The sequence below is a fragment of the Diadema antillarum genome, unplaced genomic scaffold (assembly GCF_040938485.1).
Source record: "Diadema antillarum isolate AM-2024a unplaced genomic scaffold, OU_Dant_1.0 scf00000099, whole genome shotgun sequence".
Lineage (NCBI taxonomy): Eukaryota > Metazoa > Echinodermata > Echinoidea > Diadematoida > Diadematidae > Diadema > Diadema antillarum.
Genome location: NW_027270988.1, coordinates 2,967,165 through 2,974,828, shown reverse-complemented (window position 1 = coordinate 2,974,828; position 7,664 = coordinate 2,967,165). Strand labels below are relative to the sequence as shown.

Genomic DNA, 7,664 nt, shown 5'->3' with positions numbered 1-7,664 from the left:
CTTAACCCGTTGAGGACGGTTTGATTTTGCTACAACACGCATTTCCCATAGACGCTTGCCCGAGTATACTCGGGACTCGTCCTCAACGGGTTAAAGTCTGCTCTTTCAGAATATGCTCTTAACTAAAATTTCATGTCTGTCGACTTTCTGTTCGTATTGTGATGCAGGGTCACATATACGCATGTTTTTCCTTTAGGGTTATGTTCATGTATTACCCAGAGGATGCGCGATACAAGCAATATTTTATCTAAAAACTGTTTGATCAAATTGTGATATTCTTTGATTTATTTGTCTGTTTTTTTTTCACATATTATTTTTGGGCAAGTGAAATTACAATCAAAGTTCGTCTCATAATCTCCTCCCCAACAGAGCTCTGTTTTTGTTTTTTGTTTTTTGTTTTTTTTTTTGGGGGGGAGGCGGGGAGCGTTACGTGAGAGTTAGAGATAATGTTGGTGGAAATATGAACTTGCGAGGCGAGGGATAAACTCAATCCCCTCTCCCCCCCCCCCCCAACAGATTTCAGACATTTATCACATCACGTAATTTTAAACCGAAATGAGTCTTTTTCCTCGACTTCCCAATTTGAAAAGGTTATGGTTGGAATAACGAACCTCATTCGAATTTTTTTGTTTGTTTGAAGATACATTTTTTTTTGGATGATTATATTTCCGAGCACTAATCATCATTCGAAATCTTATCAAATTTTGAATAATGTTTTTAATTTCAAAATGTCATGAGATTAGGTTATCCAAGTTTTTTGCTGCGTATTAATCTTGTGATTTACCCGTTCGTATTCTTATTGTCAAGAAGTTTCATTTTTTAAATATGAGTTCAAGGAATTTAAACAGATTCGTTTTATCCTATTATATTACGTCTTTGATTTTAACTTATGTGAGCTCAATTTCCATTCAGAGTGTAAGCCATACTTAGAATAAAAGATAAAAGAAAGTAACTTTATCAAGATTATATTTCTCAAAGAACACTTGCGTAAAATGTAATGGCTTTTAGACCACAATAGAGGTAATTTAAATCACTATCAACCTGGTAGGTCAATATCAAGGTAAAGTTTAGACATGAGTGCACAACTACGTTTTATCCTTCGAATGCACACGTGTAAAAACAAAAAAGATGCAAAAAATACCCAGTTGTCATTCTTGCGTGCTCTTCATAAATGCTTTCCCTGTAACAATAAAAAAAGATAAATTCAACACAATAAAAAATCCTGAGTGAAGTTTTTGTCTTTGTTACATTAAAGGGCAGTTCCGAATGAAAACAACATGTCCTTTTTGTGACATTTAATTTTGTGCCTTACATCATGAATAAGATTCTGTTCCCCCATGTGCAAAAATTCCTTTGAAATAACTTTATAGTTCTATAAACTCAATTAAATAATTCTTCATATAGTATATAATACATTGATAATCATCAGGATTTTCGATGAAAATTATGAACTATTTTTTTTCATTTTCTATGTTTTTCTGCGCGTATACTGTTGTTGTTATTTTAAAGGATGAAAGAGGAGATAGAGAAAATATGGGTCCTATACATATAATTTACCTCAGAGAACACTAACATATACCAAAACATATACCAAAACATTAAAAATCTTAAAGTATACTGTCAGTTACAAACTTCATTTCATTTAAGGACTGGATTATCCTTTTACATGTTTTATAATGAGAGACCCCAACATATTCTTCGTAGGAAAAAAAAATCCTTTCAATTACAGTCTGAAAACTAACCCTTGTTAAGATTTTTAAAACTACATATTCTTTCCCATTTTAAAATACAAAGGAATCCTCGAAATAATAAAATGTAGGAAAAACGTATTTTCGGAGAAAATTCAAAAACAAACGGACAGATGTTTATAGTCTTTTCATGGCGTTATATCCTCATAGGTACGGTCGTATGATCCGAAGGAAATAAGAAAATATCTTGTTGCAGACGATAACGCCCAACCTGAAGACAAGAAAGTGTGGAACAAGGATAGTTTGTTCGTAGCGGTATGTATACGAATTGAACGGTGTAACTAGATCTTTGTACACCAATGCTGACGAAAAGATGAATCTTATCTATTACTATAAAAAGAAACATAGAGCCTGTACATGAGATATTTACACAACCTAAAGGTCACTCTTGGTTGCACTTATTCCATGTTCTGTGTCATATATAAATGAAGGGGTCGGTGCAATATAGTGCTAACCCACACTTTTGTGAAAATTGAGTTACATGCATTATCATAATCCTTATCCTTCACTCTAACCTCCGTGAAAATATCATATCTTAATTCAACCAATAAGATGGTAAAAAATGCATGCATTCATGTTTTATGTATGTGTATGACAAGAAGGCATGTGTTTTATTTTTGTTAAATGCGCTTACTTTAGTGTTACATAGCATCAATGTATAATTATGCTAAATGTACATGCACTCGTTGTTGTTACAGGTATCCATATTTGATTACGGCATGGGAAGCAAAAATCCATTTCATGAAATTCCAGTCTACAAAAAGTCCCAGGAGAATGAAGAGGCGGAGCCATTAACGCCACAAAAGGTAAATTTTATGAGAGAGATTTAATTCTGACATAGATTTTGTTTGGATTTCCGAATCAGTCATGATAACTTTAAATGTGACCGTGAATCACAAAACGAACAAAAAGCTGCAACCCTTGATATACGTGAAGTCTCAATAAACTTAAAATGGGTCAATCTTGACATTTTCATATTTCCTGAAAGAACTGTTCTTCTCGTACTCAAATTAAAGTTTGAGATCCTAAAATGATTGGAAAAACATTTTTTTTTTTTTTTGTAGAGTAGTATGATCAGGTATGATACAGAAGCCTCCTTGGATTTCTTTGAAATCCTTTGCACATGACTCTTTACTCTAATAACTTTTGGGAAAAAATGCTACTGCTGGCAAAATTGACATTAATGGTTGTCAAAAGAGTTGATAGAGCCTGCTTAATTTCATCCTGTTCCAATAATGCCTTCATTGGTGTTGTTCCAAAGGTTAACAACCCCCCCCCTTTTTTTTGGGGGGGGGGGGGGGGAGGGGCTCCATTTGTCACACAACTGGCATGGCTTGGCAAAGATTACAGGCTTGAATTAGATTTTAGATTTTAGATTTTATTCGACTCTTCCGACCCCATTCCGGGGTATGAGAGTACAACACATAGATACAAGATATCTAATAAAGAATACATGTTTGTGATATATTACAATGATGTATATAAAATAGTCTATACCTACTAAACATATATACAGTGATATACAAATTGGCAAGCAAGGTTAACTAATCGTATGAACCATACGACCAAACAATTGTGACATACAACTACAAAATATGTACTAGAGATCGAGTATCACTGGATGCTTAATTGTTCTACCACTACAAGTTACAATATTTTCTTTCTTGACTACAGTACACTCAATTTGTTCAGGCTTCTGCAAACTTGCAAAGTATGACATGATCAGCCTCACAAATAATACTAATCTTTTAAGCTGTCCTAAATGCGAGCATGAAATTAATCTGGACAGTTGTAATGAGCAAGGACGTTTAACCAAATAATGTTTGCTTAAATATAACTGTCTTTCCTTTTCAAAGAAGGGGCATACAAAAACATAGTGAAATTCATCACCCGTTTCATGTCTATCACAACAAGGGCATTGAACATCCCTTTCATCAAATGTGACCGTGCACCTCAAAACGAACATAAAGTCGCACACACTGATTTTGCGTGAGGACTGAAAATAAGTGAAATGGGTCAACCTCGCCGAACTTGACTTTTTCATATTTTCTGAAAGAGCGGGTCTTCCTTTACATTATGCTAAAATTTGGTATCATAAAACGGACAGGAAAGTGTGTTTTTTAGCAGTTTATCTCGAACATTTTTGATAGAATAGTGTGATTAGGTGTGTCTTTGGAATCCCTTTTTCATTTCTGAAAAAAAATCTTGTCCACACTCTTCACTTTCATCTCTAATAACTTTTGAAAAGATAGTGCTACTGCTTTGAAAGTTGGCATTGATTATGGACAGAATGTGTTAATGAGGCATGCTAAATTTCAGTTTAATCTGATAATCCCTTCATTGTTGTTACTCTGGTGGTTTACTTCCTGTTTTTTGTCCCATTCATCGCACAGCCAGCACAGTTTGGTAAAGATTAAGCGCTTGAATAGACACTGTACTTCAGAGCCTCTTTTCTCAGTTCACACTTTTCCTGAGTTTGTGCTTTCTTTCCAATATTTAGATAGGTTAGGAGAGTCCATTTGATTTGAGTTATACATCATTTTAAAGCTTAAAGTCTGCTCTTTCAGAATATGGTCATAACTAAAAATGCATGTCTGGCGACTTTTTGTTTGTTTTGAGGTGCAGTGTCACAAATGACTGTACAAATCTTCTATTATTAACTGGCAACTGATTTCACCTACATCTAAAACGGCTCAATGTAATTCTATCCCTCTTTCTCAACTGGACTAAATATCTTTCAAAGAGACTATTCGTCTTAAAAATCCTATACTTTAAACATAATCTATTTGACCAAAAATTTGCCATCAAATCCTGTTTAGACATATCACTTAATATCCGCTTCAAGGTACTCAATATCCAGTTATTACTAAATTCTTCCCCTTTTCTTAACCATACAACACCCAGACCAGCATTGTTTAAAATTTCCTCACTATGAGATATCCACTTAAATACAAAGGTCACGTCCTGTTGACTTATTAATCTTTGGGGTGTATAAAACCTGAATGAATATTTAGCAGAAGAAGCCTTTATGATCCTCAGCCAGAAGCTAACCATACGATGTTTAATAATATTAGCCAGTCGTGTTCTCCCGGTTTCTGCATATACCATACAATCTGGTGTAAATTTATTTACACATAACAACGATTTCAAGAATTTCTCATGAAAAATTTCGATTTGACTCAAATCCTCAAAATCCCAAACTTCACACCCGTACAATAGTATTGGTAACACTAACTGATCAAACAGTTCGCATTGAATATCCACAGGAAGCTTGAGTTTCTGAACCTTTAGTGACATAGAAGAAAGTGATTTCCTTGCCTGTGTCACCTGTTTAGAAATAGCCTTCATTAAACTTCCATTGTAATTAAATTGACTACCTAAATAAACAAAATCATCCACTACATCAAGTTTGTGTTCACCAAAACTGAACAATGGAAAGTTTCGTACTTTGCCTCTTGAGAAAATCAGGACTTTAGCTTTTGTAGTATTGACACTTAACTTCCAATCTATACAATATTGATGCAATGCATTCAAAGCCAACTGAAGCTCTTCTGCACTGTCGGCTAAAATAAGAGTGTCGTCTGCATACAACAATGTATATAAATGTATAAAAATATCCTCATTGACTTCTTTGTCTAAAATATCAACACAAACTTTTTCAAACAAAAACTGTAGTCCCTTGAAACGGCAACTCAAGAACGATTCAAAATCGTTGAGATATAATGCAAAAAGCAGAGGCGATAAATTTTCACCCTGCCGTACACCAACATTACACTGAAAAGCCTCAGAATGTTGACCATCTACTAATACACAAGATATGGCTTGAGCAGACATATTCTTTATAACTGTAAACACCTTACCATCCACCCCAGACCTCAACATTTTATGCCAAAGTGATACCCTATCAACCATATCAAAGGCTTTCTTAAAATCAATGAATGCACAATAAATTCGTTTGCGTTTAGACAAATATTCAAAACAAAGGCATGATCCATTGTAGAATATCCAGCCCGAAAGCCAGCTTGTTTTTTCCAAGCATACCTTGATTATAAAGGTAAGTTGTTTTCCTATGATTCAAAATAGAAGTGAATAACTTCCCCAAACAGCTTAACAGTGTTATTCCACGATAATTATATGGATCTGTATCCCTTCTCTTTTTCTTAAAAATTGGTACTATAGTACCGAGACACCAGTCTTTTGGAACTAAACCCCTTTACAAAATTATATTAAAGTACATTATAATACAATCCAAAACACGACTTGAACAATGTTTTAAGAATTCATTCCTAATCAAATCAATACCACATGCCTTATTATTCCTTAACTTCTAAACCATCTTAATGACTTCATCAATTACAATTGGTGCATTTAAGTCATTATTACCTTTTTATCCATCCAAATCATACTCTGGAATTGAAATTGAAATTCGAACACAATTCAGTTTACTAAAATGATGCACAAAATCAACCAAAGGGACCTTTGCCGCGCAGGAGTCACGCTCTACAGTTAAAGAGTCTCTTTTCTCCGTTCACACCTTTCCTGAGTATGTGCTTTCTTTCCTCTATTATAGATTATGTATGATTTAAAGCTTACAGTGTGCTCTCTTAGAATCTGCCCTTAATTAAGATCAATGTCTGGCGACTTATGGTGGTTTTTTGATGCAGGATCACCAATGCAGTCTACCCGTGTGCTAACGACAAGTTTTTGTAGAACCTTTATCATTGAGACAGGGGTTTAATAAGTGAAGGATATATTGTAAAAACCATTTTCTAAGCTTGAAACCATAAAAGTAGAAACTTTCGAAAAGAGATAACTGAGAAAAGGAGGCTCCAAATGTAGGGATCTATTCAAGTACAAAATCTCGCAACAAGCTTTGCTCTGTGCAGGGAACGAGACAGAAAAACGGACAAACAACAACAACAAAACAGCACAAAACAAAAACAATCAAAAACAGATGTAAAACCCCCAAACAACCAGTATGAAGAGTAGAGTCTGACATGGGAGTACTGGTGCTCCGCCAACCGTACAGCTGACGTTCTCAAAGATGAATGTGTTTATGACGAAAGTGGACTTTCTACTGTTATTGAGACTGTTGATCGAACTCTCCTCAACGACAAAAAAACTTAATCGCCTGATAAGCACGTGTTTAATCAGCCAGAATTAAGTATCTCTTTTCGTGGTTAATCACGTGCTTATCAGCCAGAACTGCGTATCTCCTAGAGATACGCAGTTTTGGCTGATAGAACTGCCCCAGATATTGAGTCAAGAAATCACTATTAGGAAATTCTATTGTAAAGATATTACATTGTACTACATTGCAGGCCGTCTAGACCGTTGTCTATTCAGGCCTAACGTTACACTAGACTATCTATAGTTAGAGACAGAATAGAGTGGTATAGAGGGATCTGCATGCGATACAGATCCCATCGTTCCTTCTTTATGCCCAAGTAAGAGTAGGCCTAGACCCTATGGACTGTAGGCCCTAATCCTATACTCCATTTAAACTAAAGAATATTAGGCCTGGCTAAAGGTTTATATACAGCTCCACTCGAAATAGAAAATAGACCCTAGGTCTAGTTTGTGCAGTACCGTATTACACTAATACTACAGTACCAGGGTAGAACCAGTAGTAGTGTTTTACCCTCTACTTAAGGGGGGTGGCTAGTAACTGATCAGTTGGAATCAGTGGGAATACAGGGATGATTGTTCCAATCCTTCTGGGATTCATTTAAGAGTACGTTATATATCTATTATTGATTGTGTGATAAGTATTTGCTTCAGAACGATCTCATATTCAAGTAATGACAGTTCAATGTTTCCAGGTTAGCATGCCTCTACAGAGACGGGGCATTAAACTGCACATTACCTGATTTATGAGACCGTTCTGAAGTAAATAATTTCCACACAACAATCATT

General features: G+C 35.1%; 1 pseudogene; it reads right to left on the bottom strand.

The window, feature by feature from the left end:
• Positions 1-1,148: 1,148 nt before the first annotated feature.
• LOC139718786 (uncharacterized) lies at positions 1,149-5,660 on the bottom strand (annotated as a pseudogene).
• Positions 5,661-7,664: the final 2,004 nt, after the last annotated feature.